Source organism: Pogoniulus pusillus, chromosome 33 (genome assembly GCF_015220805.1).
Source record: "Pogoniulus pusillus isolate bPogPus1 chromosome 33, bPogPus1.pri, whole genome shotgun sequence".
Classification (NCBI taxonomy): Eukaryota; Metazoa; Chordata; class Aves; order Piciformes; family Lybiidae; genus Pogoniulus; species Pogoniulus pusillus.
Window position 1 is genome coordinate 1,201,209 of NC_087296.1, and position 21,918 is coordinate 1,223,126.

The window sequence follows — 21,918 nt, forward strand, 5'->3', positions numbered from 1 at the left end:
GTGCAAGCAGCACGGAGGTCACCTCTGTTCCTCTGAATATCTGTGCTGCACTGAACAAGGGAGACATTGTAAGAGGTAAGATCCAGGGTCATGGAATAGGCTGCACAGGGAGCTTGTGGATGCCTCCTGCCTTGGGGTGCGTGAGGCCAGGTTGGATGAGGTCTTGAGCAGGCAAGCCTGGCTGAGAGGTGGGGGTAGGTGATCTCTAGGGTCCCTTCCACCTAAGCCATTCTATGATTCACTCCCAAAGCCAATGCCATGGTTGTTTTTTCCCCTTCTGCCACAGCATAACCTCCATAACCAAGCCCAGAGAGTCACTGACATCCCTGACAGCTGTACACAAGGACCACACCATAGCAGAACTGCCTCACAGAGCAGCTTCATCACACAACTGCTGTAGTGAGGTTATCCTTAATCAATCTAGAGAGAGGAGGCAGCAGGAAGCTGAGCTCAGTCTGTGCAGGTGTTCAATAACTTTCTCTTATTCAGGTGTGTGGATTTTCTTTTCTTTCTCTTTCTTTGCTTATTCTCTAACCCTATCTGCTGTTGGCTTCTTAATGCTACTCTTGTTCAGAATGTTTTGACAGATGGCAAGCCTGGGGCATGTTCCCTTTTCTACACAGAACTGGGGGTGGGGGGAAAGGCAAGGAAAATCCCAAGTTGTCAGTGAGTTGGATAAGTCTTCCTGAACAAACAGACTCAGCTCAAGTCACCAGAAAAGGAGGAAAACGACTGTGACAGGAAATGAAAGTCAAGCACCTGAAGTGTGTTTTCAAAGTGGCAGTTTTGCTCTGAACCTGTTGCTAGAATCCACTGTAGAAGGAGGAGGAGGATGAGGAAGGAGCTTGGAGGGAGAAAAGATGAGGTGCTGAGGGAGCTGAGGATGTGCAGCCTGTAGAAGAGGAGACTCAGGGCAGACCTCATTGCTCTCTACAATTACCTGAAGGGAGGCTGTAGCCAGGTGAGGTTGGGCTCTGCTGCCAGGCAAGCAGCAACAGAAGAAGGGGACACAGCCTCAAGTTGTGCCAGGGTAGGTCTAGGCTGGATGTTAGGAAGTGCTTGCCAGAGAGAGTGATTGGCACTGGAATGGGCTGCCCAGGGAGGTGGTGGAGTTGCTGTCCCTGGAGGTGTTGAAGCCAAGCCTGGCTGGGGCACTTAGTGCCATGGTCTGGTTGATTGGCCAGGGCTGGGTGCTAGGTTGGACTGGATGAGCTTGGAGCTCTCTTCCAGTCTGGTTGATTCTATGGCTCTATGATTTTTTGGTACCATTCTGTTAATAGGAGAAATTTCTGCTTGACCAAAATGCCTCAAGACCTGTGCGTGCAGGGGACTCCAAAGCTTTGCAAGGTGCTTCCCACAACTCAGGGATTCTTTGTATGTAGGATAGAAATAAGTAGAAATACAGTTCCACAGGAGTAGAGTTGGCTTGAAACTACAAATTTGGCAAAATGGAAAGATAAAGATTTCATCAACACTCAATTTGAAGCAAGAGACCTGTGCTTTTAACTCCAGACAGTCCCCATTTCTGATTAAATTCTTTATCACTCTGATTTCCTTTCCCAGAATATGAAATCAGATCACAGAAAGGGGGGAAAAAGAAAGATCCCAGAGAGAGACCATTACTGATGGAAGCCATGTGTCATTAATTCAGTTATAAATTATTAGCTGAAAGCAGCCTCTCAGCATTTGTATTTGATGAACAAAAATTGATTGCTTCAAGGGCATTTCAATCCTTTTGATGTTACCATCTTTTAGCCTCCCACAAATCTGAATCCTTAACAGAATGATTATAGCATTATAGTAATCCTAAGAGCCAATACTAAAGGATTTGGGAGAGCAAGAGAGATCAATAGCTGGGGGGGGGGAAAGGACCCAAGCCATGTCTTTTGGCTGTCTGGACTGATACTGAACCTGAAACAAACCATACATGGGGACTAAGTCAACGAGCAATGGTGCAGGCTGAGCCAAACTGAGGTGAGGAGCCATTTGCTCAACTGGTGAGCACACAGCAATCCACAGGATTTAAGGAGAACTAAGGGCAACCAAAGGGATACTTTGACCACCATTAAAAATAAACAACCCAAACAACCCAAAAAACCTCTCAGAAATTTGGGGGTTCAGAGCTTTGTGGAGCACTTCTGAAGGTTGGGATGCTGAGGGCAGCATTTGTGTATTTGAGCTGGGATTTGAGTCAGTGCTGTCTTAATGATTGTCTTCCTTTTTAGTTGCTTTGAAATCCAGAATCTGGGCCATATTCCAATAGAGAGATGAAAGTTCAGCCCTCTCAGCAATTGGGCTGTGAGATACACACAGCAGACAGAAGGCTGATGCAGCCCTGTTGTGGCATCTCTATCTGCTGACAATAATAATCACCAAACCCAGAGTGGAAGTGTGGAAGCAATAGGTAATGTCCGGGGAAAGCTCAGGTTGTGCCAGGGCGGAAGCAGCAAAGTTTCCCCTGGCACAACAAAGCAGAAAATGAGCTGAAAGCTAATGCCCTCTTCAGCAGCTCAAGGATTAGCATAAAATTACACTTTGGAGGAGGAAAAAGAAGCATTGCAACAGTGAGGTATTGTTAGAGAGCACTGGGATGGGGAGAGGGAAGAAAGCAAAGGGGAGGAAGGGGGCGAAATCCTTACAGCAGAGCACTGCAAACTGGTAAAATGTTTAGCAGATATTGAAGGATTCTTTTGGTGTCCTAAACAACAGATCAACTTCGTGGCACTCGAGGGAAACTCAGCTGCAACACATCTGGAGAGCATCCCCTGGCAGGGGGCGAATGGCTAAGTAATCTATTTCGCCAGCAGCCATAATTTATTGGTGGTACCAAGGGCTGTGAGCTCGCAGTAATCCCAATGCTAAATCTTCCCCAGTTACTCAGAGGATGAATGCAGGGCACCCAAGGATCCCCTCCGAGTGACACACCTGTCACTGCTACACAGTTTGCTTGAGATAAAGTCATGAAAGTCGTTTGGCAAAGGAGGTGCTTTGGGTCCTGTATGGTCCTGCGCATGGCGAGCAACAAAAACAGAGAACAAAGAAGCACAGCCCTCTACCTGCCAGGCTACTGCAGATGATTTTCTTTATGGGCCGTAGCTTTTTAGCTTGGTTCATGTTTTCACGTTTCTTACATCTGAAAGAGTGGCCCAAATTAAATGCACATTAAAGCCACGATTTGGGAACACTGTGTCGGAGCAGGTTTAAGCCATTACTCCGAAGCCGTGCACGATAACATCTGATCTTTAAGCTTAACCTTTATCTCAAGCTGTTTAAAATGTTTTGTAGCTGTTCTTGTCTAAACGAATAAAGAGGATGAGAAGCAGGGACTGGCATAAATAATAGCTGCTTTAAAATGGGCAAAGAAATGGATAGCTCTACAAATGGCAGCCACCTGTATCGGGGAACTAAGGAAGGAGAGAGCATTCGGTGGGGAATGGCTGCAAAGCTGACAGCAAAGGCTAGAACTGGCCAAGGGAGAGAGGGCTTCTTGAAATTCTCTGTGCTCCAGCCTCAAGCCATGGAGACAGGTTACAACATCACTGGTGGCTTGCTGGCTGTATCCAGTCACTCCCAACTTAGAATCATAGAACTGCTTTGGTTGGGAAAGCCCTCTGAGGTCATTGAGTCCAACCATGTTTAAAATACCTTCCCCTCTATAAACTCTTCATACAGAGAAGCCAAACTATGCTTAAAGTGGTCACAGCTGGTGCTGGTTTCTACAGCAATTTGAAGACAGCCTCTTGGGCAGATGGATGCTACTCCACTGGCAAGTGGCAGCATGCTCAAGGCTCAAGTTGCTGTATTAGAATCATAGAATTGTTTTGGCTGGCAAAGCTCTCTAAGATCATCCCAAACCAACACTAAGCCATGTCCCCACAGTGCCATGGCCACACATTCCTTGAACAGCTCCAGGGGTGGGGACTGCACCACCTCTCCCTGAGCAGCCTGTTCCAACCCCTGACCACTCTTGCAGCAAAGAAATTTTCCCTCATCTCCAGCCTAAACCTGCCCTGGTGCAACTTGAAGCCATAATTGGATGACTTCCTTCATGGGTGATTAGCAAGGTACAGCTGGCTGAGAAAAGACAAGGACAGAAGGCATGAACCACAGCAGATAAGAGGAAAGGAGACCTGCTGCTGTAAATTACAGGGTGCTGTGACATGCTGGGGAGGAAAAAGGTGAATTCCTGAGTCCTCAATCAGTGCTTCCTATAGTGACAGACAAAAAGACAAAGCTGTGTTTTGCAGCAGGTAGCAGTTTCTGGAAGACCACCACACCCTACTTGCACAGCTGAGTCCTTGCATATCATTGCATCTTTTCCTTCGTGTGACTTACATTCACACAAACCTCTGCAGCAGGACCTGAGCTTCAGCGGCCCTGGGAAGCCAGAACACCTCTGCCTCTGCATGGCATAAACCCCAGGAAATAAATTTGTCTGCCCCAGCAAAGCTTTTCTTTCTCTTGGCTCACAGAGTTCTCTGCTTTTCTACAGCTTCAAAAGAGCAGCAGATCTTCAAGCATGAAGCTGCTGCTTCTCCCTTGTTCTGTGCACAAGAAGTTTAGCTTCTGTGGGCAGGATAAAGCTGGGTGTGCTGGGGAGTGATCCCAGACAGAAGAAGAAAGGTTAGTTGCTAGGAGCCAGTTACTTCAACCTTATGCTCTGCCCTTTCCATGACAGAATGAGATTTCCTCTCAGTTCACCTTGTCCTCTTCTCCAGAACCTGACCTCAAGTTTCCACTGCACACCAGAGTGCTCAGGGGCTAGATGCAGCTGTGCTGAAGTGGAAGGTCCCATGGGGCTCTATTTCCCACCAGGGATTTTTTGGTTTTGAGCACAGAACATCAGCTACTTCCAATGTGAAAGAAGCAGAAATGTGGATTTACTTGTCCCAGATTCCCTCTGATTTACACAGAGCTGTGAGTTATGCAGGAATTTGTGGCTGGCCTGATCTTGCTTACTTTTTAAGTGGTAAAATCTGCAGGTTCCCAATCGCCACAAATCACACTCTGGTGAGGACTAAGTTAACAGGGCCTGCCAACAGCTTGGGAGGACAAAACACTGTGATCAAGTGTTCCCAGAGGGAGCATAGGAAAGCTATGGGATATATGGAGGCATCATAGAGCCCTGCAGCTCCTCAGCAGCCAGGCACTGACACCTCTGCAAACACAGCCTGGCTTTGCAGACACCATCACATAACTTCCCAGAACTGAACCTTAAGAGAATTGGAGTGTCCAGAAATTGGCTGTGAAAAACCTTCTCTGATACTGCACCAAGTGTTCCCTCCACAGACCTAACCTGAAACTCATTCTTCACCCGACTGCAAACCTCAGTGGTTAGCTCAGCAGAGGGAAGAGGTGAAAGAAAGGGCAGCCTGGCTTTCCTCAAATGTGCTAAAAGGACCATTTCAGTTAAAGAGATAAAAATCATTGAGGCTGGGCATAAAAGACTGAAAATAAAATCCAAACCCCACCCACGACCTGCTTTGATGTCAAGAGATTTTGGTGTGTGCAGAATTAAGTGCTTTGGAAATCATTTAGATGCAATCAAATCATCTAGAAATCATCTAGGTACAATAAAAGCCTCTGAGCAGCCTGCTAGGCAATGACAAGAGTTGTCACTGTCCTCCTAGCTGGGCCCAATTTGAACTGCATCCCCCCCAGGGCACTTCTCAGAGACCATTAGCACTGCTGTGATTCAATGAGAAACTACCCCTCAGGACTAACAGACTTCTAGAAGGTTTAGCACAGAAAGGAACTTAATTTTTTTCATCATTTCTTGCTGGCTGGAAACCATTTTGCTTCATCAAACCATCTTTACAGTTCCTTCAAAGGGATTAGCTGGACAAGAAATTCATTGAAGTCAAAGGCATTGCCAGCTGAGTCATGAGTTCATCCCAGACTCATTCTCCCTACAAGTAACTCTTCTGTCTCATGCAGGCCTGGAGCACAGCCCTGTGAGGAGAGGCTGAGGGAGCTGGGGGTGTGCAGCCTGCAGCAGAGGAGGCTCAGGGCAGAGCTCATTGCTGTCTGCAGCTGCCTGAAGGGAGGCTGTAGCCAGGTGGGGTTGAGTTCTGCTGCCAGACACCCAGGGACAGAACAAGGGGACACAGCCTCAAGCTGTGGCAGGGAAGGTTCAGGCTGGATGTTAGGAAGAAATTCTTCACAGCAAGAGATATTGGCATTGGAATGGGCTGCCCAGGGTGGTGGTGAGTCCCCATCCCTGGAGGTGTTTAAGAGGAGGATGGCTGGGGCACTTAGTGCCATGGTTAGTTCATTAGAAGGGTTAGGTGCTAGGACTTGATGGTCCTGGGGGTCATTTCCAACCTGGATAATTCTGTGATTCTGTGAAAATGTAGCAGGAGTCCCAGTGAGGCTCCAAGGGTGACCTCTGGATGTCAGTCTGTGGGTGCATGGAGAGCTTTCCTCCTGAAGCTGTGACTCATCAAGCGGCTCCCACAGAGGCAAACCCTCCTTGAGCAGCATTGCTCCTCTAAAAGCGCTGCTAGTGGTGGCAACCTCTGTCCAAGGTGCTTGCTCCTTGCACCACCCTCCTCTCTCCCCTCCAGCAGGCCAGCCCAAGGACCTGACCCAGCAGAAATGCAGCTTTCTCGGGTAGTTTTCCCTGATTCGGTTCTCTCCGTGGTTATCCAGCAGGAGGGTGTCTAGCAAAGGTTGACACCTGCTTAAGCTGGCTTAAGAATTGCTAATTAGAGGAGAACTCAGTTCCCTCTCGAAGAATTAGTCTTTGCCACTTTCTGAGCACAGATCTCAGTGCTGCTACCTCAGCTCTAGGTTGTCTCTCAGTTACTCAAACTGCACTTGCCCTAGAGGCAGGAGTGGGATCTACTGAAAGAGGATCCAGTGCATCTCCTCGCCAAGGAAGTGCAATGCCTGCAGAGCCATCTGGAAGTGTGTGATGTTCATCTGCCATATCCACTCTCACATTTCAGCACGGTTTAATAGGAAAGCCATGGGGGAAGTTCTGCAAGTCAAAGGTAATTCATGTAGGAGCATGAACAAAGCACCCCGAGGTAAGGCAGCCTGCAAGCTTAGGTTGCTCTCAGCCTACAGCCAGTGCTGCAGAACACATTCACAGCAGCTCATCCACTGCTGACGTCTAGTTAGGAGCATTTCCACAGACAGCAAGCCCTGTGCCACTGCTCCTTAGCACAGGATAGCTACACCACACAGCTGATTCAAGGATCCAGTCTCATGAGGACCCTGGCACAACTGCAACAGTTTACCACAGCCAGAGAGTCAGTCCTTGAGCTCTTGGGGTGGTTTTTCCTTTGGAAGAAAGAGAGAAGCAAGCCTTGCACTCTGCACATGGAGAGGGTGCAGTGCTCAGAGGTCCTGGAGGAGAGAGACTTGTGCTTTGAAAGATGAAGAAAGGATGTGAGTGCAGCCCCTGGAGATGGACCCTTTGCTCTGGGCTTGAGCCTGAGCTCCACATGAGCAAAGTGACAAGAACACTTGCCACTAAGAGCTGCCAAGGCAGGGTGCTCTAGTCTCTAGCCAGCTTTTGGAGAAGGGCAAACCAGTACTGCCCTGCCCTTTCCTTACATAGCTTTACAAAGGCTGTTTGTTCCTCCTGCTTTTAACCAGTGAGCAATGCCTTTTTCCTAGGGGACACGGGGTCTGTTAGCGGGGAGAACCAGTCTGAGGAGTGAGAATGCTGCTGTTGCCAGCAGTCCATGGTGCTGATGGAGAGATTTATACTGGAATATGGTCAGTGTCCTTAGCCTGCAGCTGGAATGGATTACTCCCAGCGCTTCCCGAAAGGTCAGTTGGTGCCTTTCTGTGTCAGCATTGCCAAGGATTTATGGGCAGCAAGGAAAGGTCAATAATGCACACAAAATGGCCTGCCAAAATGAGCTGTGTTCTACTAGTGGGTTGTTGCCCTACAAAGGTCCACTGAACTGGAGACAACACAGAGCAAACCCACTCATTAGCTCCCCATCCCGTTTGGCAATTGCTCAGCACAGCTCAGGTCTCCTGCTGAGCTATGAGAGAAAAAAAAAAAAAGTGGTGCTAAAAGTCAGAATAGGGAAATATTTCCTATATATCTTCCTCATGGCCCATTTTTCTTTCATGTGCTTGCCCATAATAAGGTAGTGTTCAGTGGGTTTTCATGGGTGTCCAGGGTCTGCATGTTAAAGAGAGCTGATCCTGCACTGAGATATATCTGCCATTTGACGTGATTGCACTGTGGAATCCTTAACCCTGCAGTGGCTTCCTCCACAAGATGCTGCTGCCTATCTCCTGAGAGGTTAAGGAAGGGAAGAAGCGTGGCAGGTTGATACTGTGAGATTATTCTTTGTAATGACTGATGGGAAAGGCTGGGCTGTGTTGTCACATTTTACAGCAGTAACCGACAATGGCTGCACACGAGGAACAGAGCCCAGAGATAAACTCCTCCCTGCCCCAGCATCCAGATTGCATCCAGACCATCACATGTATTAGCAACTGTCTGACCTAGCCTTCATCCGTTTGGACCCAGTTAGCTTTTGGCTCGCAGTCAAAACCTCCAGCTCTAGCAAATACAGAAGAGGAGGACTGTCTGAGTTGCCTGTCAACACCCGCAGGAACGCAGCCAGCTCCGACCCGGCGCGGCCGCGCTTGGCACGCAGCGCTCCTTCTGCCGCGCTGCTGGTAGCACCACCCTCGCAAGTGCCGCTCCAAGGCAGCGGCCTCCGAAGCAGAGATGTGCCAGGAGCAGCCAGCTCCTCCCAGGGCAGGGGCTCGCCGAGGCTCGGCACAATCAGCTGCTCCCAAGTTGCCGCTTCCCCTGGCGCAGGCAGACAAACCGCAGCTCCTCCTCTGGAGCCAGCCGAGAGATCCAGCAGAAAACAACAGAGTATTGTTCCTCCTGAAATCCTTCACCGTTTCCTTAGGCGTTTGACTGTCTTCCCCTTCAGACTTTTCCTGCCTCTCTCTGAGCCTCCCAAAAGGGCATCCCGATCTGACCTGTAGCCTTAGCTGAGGGGGTAAGCAGCTGCAGCTGCTGCGGGGTGACTTGGTCACAGCTGCAAAAGACACTGGCTTGGATGGGATTCTGACCTGACTTTTTTGAGGGTGAGGGAGCCCTGGAGCAGGCTGCCCAGAGAGGTTGTGATGTCCTCCTCTGGAGGCCTTCGAAACTCGCCTGGATGTGATCCTGTGTAACCTGCTCTAGGCAGGAGGGGCTGGGCTCAGTGATCTCCAGAGGTCCCTTCCAGCCTCTGCCATTCCATGATTCTATGATTCTGTGGTGTTCTGACCAGGGCCTCAGATCAGGCAGCAGCAAAATGGAGAGAATAAACATGGGGAGAAGCTAATTTTAAATCTGAGGAGAGGATTTGGGTTTGAGTTTTGCTCATCACTGGGCTTCGTTCCAGTTTTAATGCAATAGAATTTCTCTCTCATATTTCCACATTACGTCTCCATCTTTCATTAAAGCAGAGCCAGAAAAGCACTTAAGCACATGCTTAAAACTTCAAAATGCATTCTGAAGCTATTGCCTAATTCCTGTGATATTTCTGTTCATTGGGGGTCTTCACAAGTTCAGCCTAATACTAGAAATTGGCTTTGATTTAGATAAAAGCATTCTTGTCCCAAATGAGGTCAAATACAACAAGGCCAAAACCTGAAACTCTCACATATGCTGGGGGAGACAGAGACTATCATTCTTCACTGCACTCATGAAGTTAAAGCATTGACCAGTTAGACACCATATGAACAGAAAGGGAGAGCTCCTGGGGCTTCCTTTCTGCAGACAGCTGGCCCACTTGGTAGCCCATGGGCTAGGCTGGCTCAGGCAGTAGCATCAAGAGCAATGACTGCTTTCAGCAGGTTGATTTGCTGTCCAAAATGAGCTTTAGTGGCTCTAAAAGAGGCATCCTAACTGTTCTCCAGCCCAGTTTTTCAGGGCAGCCCTGAGTCTTTGTTGCTATCACTGGTTTGCCTTTGCCAAAGAAAAGGCATTTTGTAGTGGAGGGTGTTCCCTCGGTTCCTTCCCCCCATGGCTTCACATGGAAGTGCAGGATTTCATGGGATCACAGAATGGTTGAGTTGGAAGGGACCTTGAAGACCATCCAGTTCCAACTCCCCTGCCATGGGGCAGGGACAGCTCCCACCAGCCCAGGTGGCTCAAGACCTCATCCAGCCTGGCCTTGAACACTCCCCAGGGAGGCACAGCCTTGAACAGCCTAGGCCACTTGTTCGGTACCTCACCACCCTCACTGTAAAGAGCTTCTTCCTCATCTCCAGTCTCAATCTGCCCTCCTCAAGCTTTATCCATCCCCTGTTGTCCTGTCACTACAAGCTGTTCTAGTGTGAGGTGCTAGTGTGAGTATCTGGAACTAGATGACCCTTGTGGTCCCTCCCAACTCTGACTGATTCTGTGATTCTATGGAAAAGTCATTCCCCTTCTCTCCTGTGGTCCCTCTCAGGTCCTGAAAGCTGCTCTAAGGTCTCCCCAGAGCCTCCTCCATGCCTCAGCTCCCTAAGCCTGTCCCCATACTGGAGGTGCTCCAGCCCTCTAACCAGCTTTGTAGCCTCCTCTGAGCCCTCTCCAGCAGTGCCATGTCCTTATTTCCTAAGTAAACACTTCTGAAGAACAGACCAAATTCTAAACCCAGTAGTCTTCATGAGGAAGGTTCAGCTCCCAGAAAGCAGGAGCAGGTTATTAAAGCACAAAGGAACTCAGACCTCCAAAGGGATTCAAGCTGCTCTTTATGCCTTCCAGAACTCCTTGCTCTGTACCCTAAGCTCCCAGAGTCTGCTCCCTATTCTCACCTATTCTCTTCTCTCACCTGGGGAGTTAGGTAATGTCTGGCCCAACTACAATGGGGCCCCCACCCCCATTAAAGGCCTCCTCCTTCTAGAACAACCCTGTTTATGGATTCCATATGGTCCAGCATCACTGTTACCCTGGGTTCTCTGTCTCTCACTTTCCTCTCGTGCAGTGGAAGAGATGAGGTAACAGATTGTAAAGGAATGTGTTTGCAAGGCAGGACAGACATCTGCCCCTCTCCTCTGGAGCCTGCTGGCAGAATACACTTGTAGCTATTTTGCCAGTTTGACCCCAACACATCCAGGGCCTCTCGGCGCAGTTGTGTGTGAACACATCTCTCTGTGCAGGAGCGCAGCGCCGGGGCCGAGGTGGTCAACCCGCTCCAGAGGGGGCTTTGCAGTGTCACTAGCACAGTGTGCCCAGAACCTGCCTGACCTCCTTTGGGTGAGCCTGCCCTGGAAGAGAGTTTATTTGCACTGTCACTAGCACACTGTGCCCAGAACCTGCCTGACCTCCTTTGGGTGAGCCTGCCCTGGAAGAGAGTTTATTTGCACTGTCACTAGCACACTGTGCCCAGAACCTGCCTGACCTCCTTTGGGTGAGCCTGCCCTGGAAGAGAGTTTATTTGCACTGTCACTAGCACACTGTGCCCAGAACCTGCCTGACCTCCTTTGGGTGAGCCTGCCCTGGAAGAGAGATTGGACTCTGATTGCCAGAGATCCCTTCCAAGCCCTCCCACTCTGTGTGAGGAGTTATTGTCAGCACGGTTACAGGAGATGTTAAAGGTCTTTAAGGGAGGAGGTGACCTGCTCTTTCTGCAGCACTTGCAGGCCTGTTGTCTTTCCTCCTTTAAAGCCAATTACGCTTGCTTTGAGCCAGCAAGCCCTGCATGGCCTGGCAAGGCCAGGAAGAAGTGATAATTCCACTTGCAGAACTGAAGACAGAATGCTTTGTACATTCCTGAGGAAACCAAATCCACTCCAACCCAACCACTTAACTTGCCTTAGATCTGTGACAGCTTAAAAATTAGCAAGGAAGATTTCACCAATGAAAACCACCTGCTGCTTGATTTATGACAGCAGTGACCACAGTGGATGCTGTTGTCACAAAAGCTCATTTTGATCTCTCTTTCTCTTTTACACCACCTCAAGCCAGGAATATCTCTGGTCCATTTGCCACAGTTAGCTGCTGTAAAGCTGTATAGGGGTGGAAGGCTTCTGGCTGCCCTCCCCACCTCGGGCTGGTGCAGCTGAGATGGGGAACAGGTACAAAAGATGCAGACTGGTCCTTAGCCACATGCTTGGTGCCCTGTCAAGCTTAACAGCCTTTGGAAATCCATTTGCCTGCCTCATTTCATTGTCTGCCAGCCACAGGGCCACTGCTGAAAGGAAACAAAAACAGCATCTGACAGCACTTCTTCTCTTACTGGCACTGGGAAAAGGACATCAAAATACAACCCAAAGGCATCTGTCTTTCTGGGTTAGTTGAGAACAACCTCATCTTAATGAAGATCTACTTGATGTGCTTTAATGGAACCTGCAGCACAGAGTCTGACTGAAAGAGAAGTTCTTTCTTATATGCTCTTGTGTCTGTTCTCCTTCTACATACATCCAGCAATTCCCAGCCAGAATTGTCATTACTCTGCAGTTCTGTGAGCCACTTTCCTTTATTTCCCCCTCACAGGCACCTGAATGCTTCATGGCTTCATGTTTCTTTCCCTCTTCCTTCTGAAATCTCTGTAATCTAAACTGGATGATTAGAGGAGAGGAACATCCATCCTGTGAAGAAAGGCTGAGGGGCTTGGGGGGGGGGTGTAGCCTAGAGAAGGCTGAAGGGGATTCCAAGCAGTGCTGATTGACACTAGCAGGATGGGTGTCAGGAGGATGGGGCCAGTCTATTTCCAGCAGTGCCCAGCGACAGGACAAGAGGAACAAGCACAAACCTGAACATAGGAAGTTCCATCCAAACATGAGGAGGAATTTGCTTGCTTTGAAGGTGGTGGAGCACTGGAGCAGGCTGCCCAGAGAGGAGGTGAGGTCTCCTTCTCTGGAGACACTCAAAACCCACCTGGATGCCATCTTGAGTAACCTGCTGTAGGTGAACCTTCTCTAGCAGGGGCGTTGGACTCTATGATCTCCAGAGGTCCCTTCCAACCCCTACTTGTCCCTGATCCTGTGAGTTTATCTGCAAGGTCAGAAATAAAGGACATTTAAGTCCGTGGGCTCTCTGTGAGAGTCAAGAGTGTGCTGTGATTTTGGGGGCAGGTCTGGCCAAGGCAGCTCCGTGGTGACTGCAGCAGCCAGCCATGGCTGTGTACTTTGCAGGCAATGGAGGTGTTCGGCTGGCAAAGCATTCTGCATGCTCCAGAAGGGGAAGGCCTTAGGAAGGCCATGTGGAATGTGGTAGAGTGGGAGGGGCACTGAAGATCTTAACCTAAATGCTCTCCTATAATCTCTGCAAAGCCTCAGAGCATCTCAGGTGCTTGTTATTATGTTCACATTACTGCTGCAGACCGACAGTAAAAGTGAATTGGAAGAGTGTGTTTGGAGCCCCTCAGCTACTGTGTGCTCACACCAACCAGCAGTTGGACCTCTGGTGCTTGTAGAGGCTGCTCACTGTTAGTCAGGGACTGGGTTTTGGACACTGCTTCTTACACTGTTTCATTTGGGTAAAGTCTTCTTTTCTCCAGCACCCTCTGTGCACTGTGATTTATGGTGTTCCACAGATGCCAGACCATTGAAATTTCCCTTCTGCTGCACATCATTTACTTCGTCTGTGGCAAATAAAAAGCTAAGTGCAATCCATATTGCAAATGCATGGTAGCAGGGTGAGTTTGCATGCTGCCTCCTTGCTCTTCTTCACCTGGGGAGGGGGAATTTATGTGGTCACTGGAGCAATGCCTGATGTGACTTGGGTTTGAAACCTAACTGTTTCTGTTTACATCGTCAGATGCAGATCAGCTTTCTCTGCCACCCTAAGTAATCCCCAAGCTGCAGCAAAAGGAAATCAGATGAACTGAAATACTGCAGCAAAAGGCAGGAGGCTGCTTGAAAACACATCTGTGATGTTTTCTCTTGTTTCATTCCTACTTGAGCAAGAAGCCCTAAATCAGATGATTTCTGCAGTAGAATTGAATCACTTCGCTGATTCAGACCCCTTGGTGTTGGAACATCTTTTATCCCAGTGACACTTTTATGTGGCCCATGCAGCTCTTGGCAAGTAACTTTCACTTGAGCATCCATGTTTCACCATATCAATGGGCATTTCCCTGGTGCAGGAGACCATGTCAAGGTCAGACACATAAAGCAGATATTCCAGCTGGATTTGAGTGAGCAGTGTCTGAGTGAACAATAAAACACACAGCTCTGTGAGCAGATAATCCCCTGAGCCTCGGCCCCCTGCTGCCTCATGTCTCAGTTTCCATGTCCCGATGCTGTCTAGGGAGAAAGCTCATGTCTGACATTGCTGAAGAGAGACCCTGGACTGGGTTGCCCAGAGAGGTAGTTGAGGCCCCAACCCTGGATGTGTTTAAGGTCAGGCTGGCTGACCAGAATCGGATGCAGTGCTCCAGGTGAGGTCTCACAAGAGCAGAGCAGAGAGCAAGAGTCACCTCCCTCCTCCTGCTGGTTCTATGATTTGAGGCAGTGCATTAATCAGACAGGATTAATTAACACACAGCCCCCGTGGGGTGCTGCTGGGGGGGGGGGGGCTTGGTAAAAACACAGAAGTCTTTAAGAACTTCCCTCCCCCCAGCAGGGCCATCTCGGGTGGGATGTTAAATGTGTGCTCAGCCACTGGCTGCAAAAAGTCACTTAAGCAAACACCGAAGCACCTTGCTGAAGGCAATTGCAGGCTGAACGCTTTCAGCTGCCACCTCTGCTCAGTGACCCTCTCAGGTCTCACAAATGGTCTTTTGGAATTCTGGGTCTTGCTGGTATTGATTTCAATCAGCAGCTTCTCCTAAGAGCCCCACGGTCAGACAGCCCTGCCAGAATCTCTGCTCTCCAGCCCAAGTTTTCTCTCAAGGTTTCTATTCACATTTGACATCCTTCAGCTGAATGACAGGAGAGGATCTGCTCTGCTTTTCCCTACCCACGTTTTGGGGTCGTTTTTCCTTAACTTATGGGTTTTTTTTTCAAGCAGGAGTAAATCTCTCTGCTTGCCCATGCTGCTCAGGACTCACACTGAGCTGCCTCAGCTGTGGCTTCCAAAATAGTTTTATGTTTCTGGCTGTTCTTTAGTGGGACCAAAATATTCTGTGAATGACTTCATTGCTGCCAAGATTTTAGCCCTGGCTGTTCAGGCTGCAGGCACCCCACAGGGTGCTCCCTCACCACCCAGATCCCCACACATCCCACTCACCCTTACCCACGTAACAACCTCTGACAAGCCACTTACCCCCATAGCACAGCCTGATGAAGGACCAAGGCAGCTTCTGCTCCATGCCAGGTTGCAGGAGCTGGTGCAAAAAAGATGAGGAGTGGGCAGCCTCTGTGACCCCACCACATCTGCCCCTCGTTAGAGGTTACACCCACTGCAGTGCACCACCTGAGGCACACAGCAAAGCAAGGTTGGTGGCAGAGACCTCTGTGTTGTGCTTGCACCTCCTGATTTCTGTGGCTCTTGGTGTAAATTAAAGCAGCCTGAAAGGCTTTTCCATGGCTAAGGTTCAGGACAGGGCGGGAGGAGAGGGGAGAAGTATTTCAGACAGTAAGAAAAGTTTCAAAGTTTGAGTGATTTTCTGGGGTTTTGCTTTGTTTTGTTTGTTTGTTCTCTTCTTGTTGCTGTCGGGGGGTTGTTTGTTTGTGGGTTTGGTGTTTTGGGGTTTGTTTGTTTGTGGGTTTGGTGTTTTGGGGCTTTTCTTGATGTGTTTTTTGTTGCTGTCATTGTTGTGATTTTGCTGTGGGTTTGTTGTTCTGCTTTGGAGCTTTTTTTGTTGTGTTGTTGTTTCTTTCCTTACATGAAGGAAGCTATCAGGAAATCCTCAGCAGAAGCTGGGAATGGATTCCTGCTGGCTGGCTGGATTGTGCCAAGGTCCATTTCAAGGTTTACTTCGAGTGAGCTTGCATCAGGTTGCCGTATGGAATTACTCCCTGCAGCAGGCTGACCTAGAGCAAAAGTGAACACAGCTGAGCTTGTTTACTAACCTCCGTAAGCGCTGCCTGCTTTGCATCTCCCCCACGCTGCACCTAATTCCTCGAGTCAGTAAGCACACACCAAGTTGAAAAGCCAGGTTAATGAGTAGGCCAAGTAGCTGGGCACAAGGCAGGCTGCTGGGTGGCACACGAAACACGCCCGTGGGCTAACGCTGCTGCCTCCGGCTGCTCTGCTCGCTGGCACCTGCAGGTGAGCACATTCACTGCTGCAGGGGAGCACATTCACTGCTGCAGGGGAGCACATTCACTGCTGCAGGGGAGCAGATTGATGGCAGGAAGCCGAAGCTGCTCAGCCAAAGACACCCAACCAGGCTCAGCTGGTTCGTGTGAGCAGCCTGTCAGATAAGCAGCCTCGTGGAGCTGTGGGCGCTGCTCTGGAGCCCCACTCGCAGCCGAGGAGCCTCTGGAGCCGTTCTAATGCTTTGCAGTTGTGTGGGGAGGTTAACTAGGAAGCGGCAGAGAAGAAAGGCTCTGCCTGGGTGATTAAAGGCAAGGCAGAAGCACAACATCCAAGCGCACAGTTGTGCCCTCCACCAGAACAGCCCGAACACCACCGCGGTATTTTTCACCTCGCTGCTACTCTCCAAATTGAAAACACAAAGGAGAACTTTCACTGCTCCTCTCCCCTCGCAGCCAGGGAAGAGACACAACTGTCCCACAGAGAAGGCAGACAAAGCCCAGCCCTGCTTCCTGAGGGATAATTCATAACCTGATGAAAGGTCTGGTGTCAAAATCGAGCCCAAGAAGCTTCAGATGAAAAATAGATCTGACTTCTGTTGGAACTGCCGTGCAGCCTCCACCCTCCCCATCCTGGGCTTCAGATGGCAGCAGAGGCAGAGGCAGGCAGCAAGAAGCCCGGCAGGCAGCGGGCAGAGTCCTTGCACAGGACGTGGCAGCGGCGTGGGCAGCTGGGGCCGGTGGCTGTTGGCTGGCATGGGCACAGGAAGGTGCCAGGCTCGCAGGGTGGCAGGGCCTGGAAGGCACTCAGAGAGATGCCCACACGATCCAGCTCAGGGCACACAGGAGCACAGCCAGACAGGCCTGGAAAGGCTCCAGAGAAGGAGACTCCACAACCTCTCTGGGCAGCCTGTGCCAGGGCTCTGGGACCCTTCCAGTCAAGAATTTCCCCCTTGTGCTGAGCTGGAACTTCCTGTGCTGCAGCTTCCATCTATTGCTGCTTGTCCTATCCCAGGGAGCAGTGAGCAGAGCCTGTGCCCCCCTCCTCAGATACTTAGGAACATTTATCAGATCCCCTCTCAGTCTTCTCTTCTCCAGACTAAGCAGCCCCAGGCCCTTCAGCCTCTCCTCCTCAGGCAGAGCTCCAGTTCCCTCATCATCATCCTCGTAGTCCTCCCCTGGACCTTCTCCAGCAGATCCCTGTTTCACTGATTTCAGCAGCTGGCTGCTGGCAGTGCAGGAGGACATTCCCACACAGGCAGGGCTCTGCCAGACAGGAACAGTCTGCCCGTGCAGCTCTGCTGGACAGTGTGGGAGGAAAAGCAGAGCTTCACATCCCTGCTGCCTTCTTCCTTTCCTTTCTCACCACTTGTGAAGCTGAAAGAGTGGAGGCTCTGCTCTGCTGAAAGCTGGGAATTCTCTGCTACTTTATGGGGTTTATTTCCCAGGCCCTAGTTTATGCTTTGAATTTTATCTTGTTCTTGTTAGAGAATATTTCATTTGCTGATTAAAAGGAGCACAGATAACAGGTGAGCAACACAGATGACGTGAAAAAAAGGATGAAGCTGAGGATAGCTTGCTGTAAGATGAACAAATTAATCATCATAAATGCTTCATTATGTGCATGTAATTTAACCAATTTTCAGTCTCCTTCTCAGGTGCACCTGAGTGCAGCTTTTTTTGCTACTTTCCAGCACAGGAACATGTTCTCTGCTCTCAGTTTTCATCTTTATGCTCTGTTTGCAGGCCAGGAGTGATGGCGTTGTGCAATGCAGCTAAAGCAGTCCCCGTAGTTGGTATGCTGAGCTCATCTATCATCTTTTGTTGAGCCTTCCTGAGCAGTTCATCACCTCCATTCCCTCAGCCAGTAGCTTTCCTGTGGCACAGCTAATGCCTGGGAGGAGAAAAAAAAGATTGTAGAGTCCTCGGGCTGGCGTTTACAGCAGCTGTGTAAAGAAGGGAAACAGAAAGGGGAGGCTGAGGGACGGAAACTGTAGCCAGAGAGGCATCCTCCTCGTGAGAGGGAGAACATGAGCTTCAGGGTCAGCAGAGCCCACTTGCTGAGCAAGCTGGGTGGCAGAATTGGTGCAACCACAGGCCAGGGCTTGGGGCAGGAGCAGGAAAGGGAAATGGAAGAGAGACTGCCTGAAGGAGCCACAAACGAAGGGAGCGAGGGAGGAGGCAGTCAAGGGCTGTGGGCAGGGAGAGGAGGCTGAGGGGAGGAGCAGGCTTGGCGAGGGCCAGGAGCATCTGTTGCCTGCACTCTGGACCACAGTGCCGAGCGTTGTGTGCATGCTCAGGCAGACTCCTCTGACAGCCCTGAAGCCAGCAGGTAGCCTGCAGGCTGCGGTGGAGTCCCTCTGAGTGCCACAGGCACAGCAGCAGCAGGCTCCTTGTGACCTCCTGGCAGAGAAGCTGCATTAGATGGAATTGCTGCTGGTCACCATATGGGGAGAGAGGAAGTTGCTGATGGTATTGCACACTTGCAGTGGCCATGGCAGCAGTTTTCTTTAGTGCAGAGCAGTTCACCAGTGAGCAAATTCCCCATCTCTGCTGCCTGCTTTGCTCTCAATCCTGTGGATGGAAAATGTGTGAGCAGCAACTTTCCCAAGGAAGCTGCTTTCTCACCCAGCCACAGCAGCAGGCTTCACTGCCCTCTGGCATCAGCAATCTCATTTTAGTTCACCTGCACGGAAGAGCCTCAAGGAAAACAATAGAGACGCTGGGGTGTGACAGCTCAGAAACTGGAGCAGGAAGTGAGAGTTGTGCCCCTGAACCCTTCAGCTCAGATGAACCCAGAACACAGATCAGGGAAGGGGTGCAGTGGCCAAACTGGCACAGAGAAGCTGGAGAGGGACAATTTACAAAGGCATGCAGCAGTGGGATGAAGAGCAATGCTTTGGGGCCAGGGCAGGGCAGGTTTAGGTTGGCCATCAAGAACTGCTTTACTATGAGGGTGGTAGAAGGCTGGAACAGGTTACCTGGGGAGGTGTTGAAGGCCCCATCCCTGGAGACACTCAAGGCCAGGCTTGATGGGGCTCTGAGCAACCTCATCTATGCCTCTGCTTACTGCAGAGGGGTGGACCAGCTGCCCTTTACTAGTCCCTTCCACCCCGTGCATTCTATGACTGTGTCGCTGTGGAATCAATCAAGCCCAGGTACCAGCAGCATTCAGGTCTCAATGCAGTACAGAACTTCTCACCTCCTCCCTTGTCCTAACATTGCTTTTGCTTTAAGCATGGTATTTGAGGCACCTAGGAGGTGCTTCATCATGCTCCAAGGCCCCAAGATGGTTTAGCTGAGGCTCAGGAGTAGTTAGCTTCAAGAAACATAGAATCATAGAATCAACCAGGTTGGAAGAGACCTCCAAGCTCACCCAGTTCAACCTATCCCCCATCCCTATCCAGTCATCTAGACCATGGCACTAAGTGCCTCATCCAGGCTTTTCTTGAACACCTCCAGGCACAGTGACTCCACCACCTCCCTGGGCAGCCCATTCCAATGCCAATCACTCTCTCTGTGAACAACGAAAGTTATTAATAAAGTAGGCAATTAGTCTTAATTAAGCCCCTGTGAGTTGGCCCTTGCTGACAGAACAGTAATTGGGCAGATTGAGACACCACTCTTAGGTGGGCAAGCAGCACATTATCAGTATCCTTTCATATTGTGGCAGACATGATCCAAGATTCAGGCAGAATTTAGAACTCCTAGGAATTAAAATCAATTATTTCACCACCCCCAAGAAATGCATTCATACAAATGAAGCCCTGAAAATAGATCCTCTACAGGACAACCCTGAACCATGCAGAAAACCAGACCAAAAAAAGGAAGAAGGGGGAAAAGAAAGAAAGAAAGAAAGAAAGAAAATGGCATATTGGTAGCTATATTTTAAACAACCAAACCCCAAAAATCTTCACATAATAAATACATCTTATGCACATTAACTTCAGATTTACTTCAGAAAGCTATTTACAATATAAATAGTTATAAATGGGGGAAACACTTTGCAAGATGCTGTATACAGAGCTAAATTGTCTCTCCTACGTTACAGTCCAAAGGAAAAACAACCTCGACGTACAGATGCTTATGCTACAGTGTCACCAGCCCCTCCGGCTGGCAAGGCGTGGGGCTGGAAATGCTAGCGACCCACCGCTGCCTCTCCGCTCCCCTTCCATAGACGTAGCCCACGGCTGTAAAGCCAGCAGGAAATGCTCCATTGTGCCTCAAGGGCTTCTTTTCCCCACAATCTTTTTAGTCAGGAGTGAGATATTTACCTTGGGGAAGGAAAAGAAAGGGGGAGAGAGAGAAAGAGAGAAAGAGAGAAAGAGAGAAAGAGAGAAAGAGAGAAAGAGAGAAAGAGAGAAAGAGAGAAAGAGAGAAAGAGAGAAAGAGAGAAAGAGAGAAAGAGAGAAAGAGAGAAAGAGAGAAAGAGAGAAAGAGAGAAGAGAGAGAGAAGAGAGAAAGAGAGAAAGAGAGAAAGAGAGAAAGAGAGAAAGAGAGAAAGAGAGAAAGAGAGAAAGAGAGAAAGAGAGAAAGAGAGAAAGAGAGAAAGAGAGAAAGAGAGAAAGAGAGAAAGAGAGAAAGAGAGAAAGAGAGAAAGAGAGAAAGAGAGAAAGAGAGAAAGAGAGAAAGAGAGACAGAGAGAAAGAGAGAAAGAGAGAAAGAGAGAAAGAGAGAAAGAGAGATAGAGAGAAAGAAAGAGAGAAAGAGAGAAAGAGAGAAAGAGAGAAAGAGAGAAAGAGAGAAAGAGAGAAAGAGAGAAAGAGAGAAAGAGAGAAAGAGAGAAAGAGAGAAAGAGAGAAAGAGAGAAAGAGAGAAAGAGAGAAAGAGAGAAAGAGAGAAAGAGAGAAAGAGAGAAAGAGAGAAAGAGAGAAAGAGAGAGAGGAAGGGAGGGAAGGAAGTTACAGTGTCTCAGAAAGTCCTTCTCCTGCTAGACTTGATTTCCTCACAAGTGGAAGGGTGCCAATGTTTTATGCTGTGTGAGCAAGATGATTTCTTGCCTTTCTAAACTGCCCACTGGATTGGCAGCTGAAAAGAAGGTGTAGATATATCTATATCAATGCATGCAGTCCAAACTGCAACAAAAACCCATACTTTTCAACTGTGTTTTGAACCCTTAGAGAGTCAGGAAACCTCGAGCACTCTGTGTGAGAGAGAGGAGTCAGAGGGGGAGCAGCAGCAGACAAAGCTTTGTTTTCTTCCCACATTTGATCTTTGCTTTCAAATAGAGCTTCAGAGATGGAGTCATAAATTACCTCTTTCCAAAGAGTGATGTGTTGCTAGCAACACAGAGCCAGATTTAGGCACAGAACCAGCTGAATGCCACACTGAAGCTTAACCTCACTTCATTTAGTATCATTTTTTTCCACTATCGAATGCTGTGAGCAACAGCAGCCACACCACTGCTCTGGCCACCCAGAGCACTGCGTGTTTTGGGCTTAACAACAGCTTAACCCCGCAGCTAGAGCTCCAGCAGGCTTTACCAACACCAAACTGGAGGCTCACAGAGAAGCTTTTGGCTTTCCTCTTGCTGGGTTTGGGGGTGTTTTGGAAGGGGTTTAGCTCCTCAGGGCATACAACTGAAATGCTGAACCGTCCATGCTAGCTGCAGGCACATCAGACAGCTCCTCCTCTGCACTGCGGGGCTGAGCCGGTACACCTGTGGGAAAGCATCTCCATTCCCCGCTGTCGCTGGTGACTAAGGGCTGTGCTTTCTTCTGCTTAGGCGCAGCTCACCGACAGATCAGAGCCAGAACACATTGCTGGCAGCCATTAACTACAGCCACCTTAAACCAGACATGGCCTGGTCCC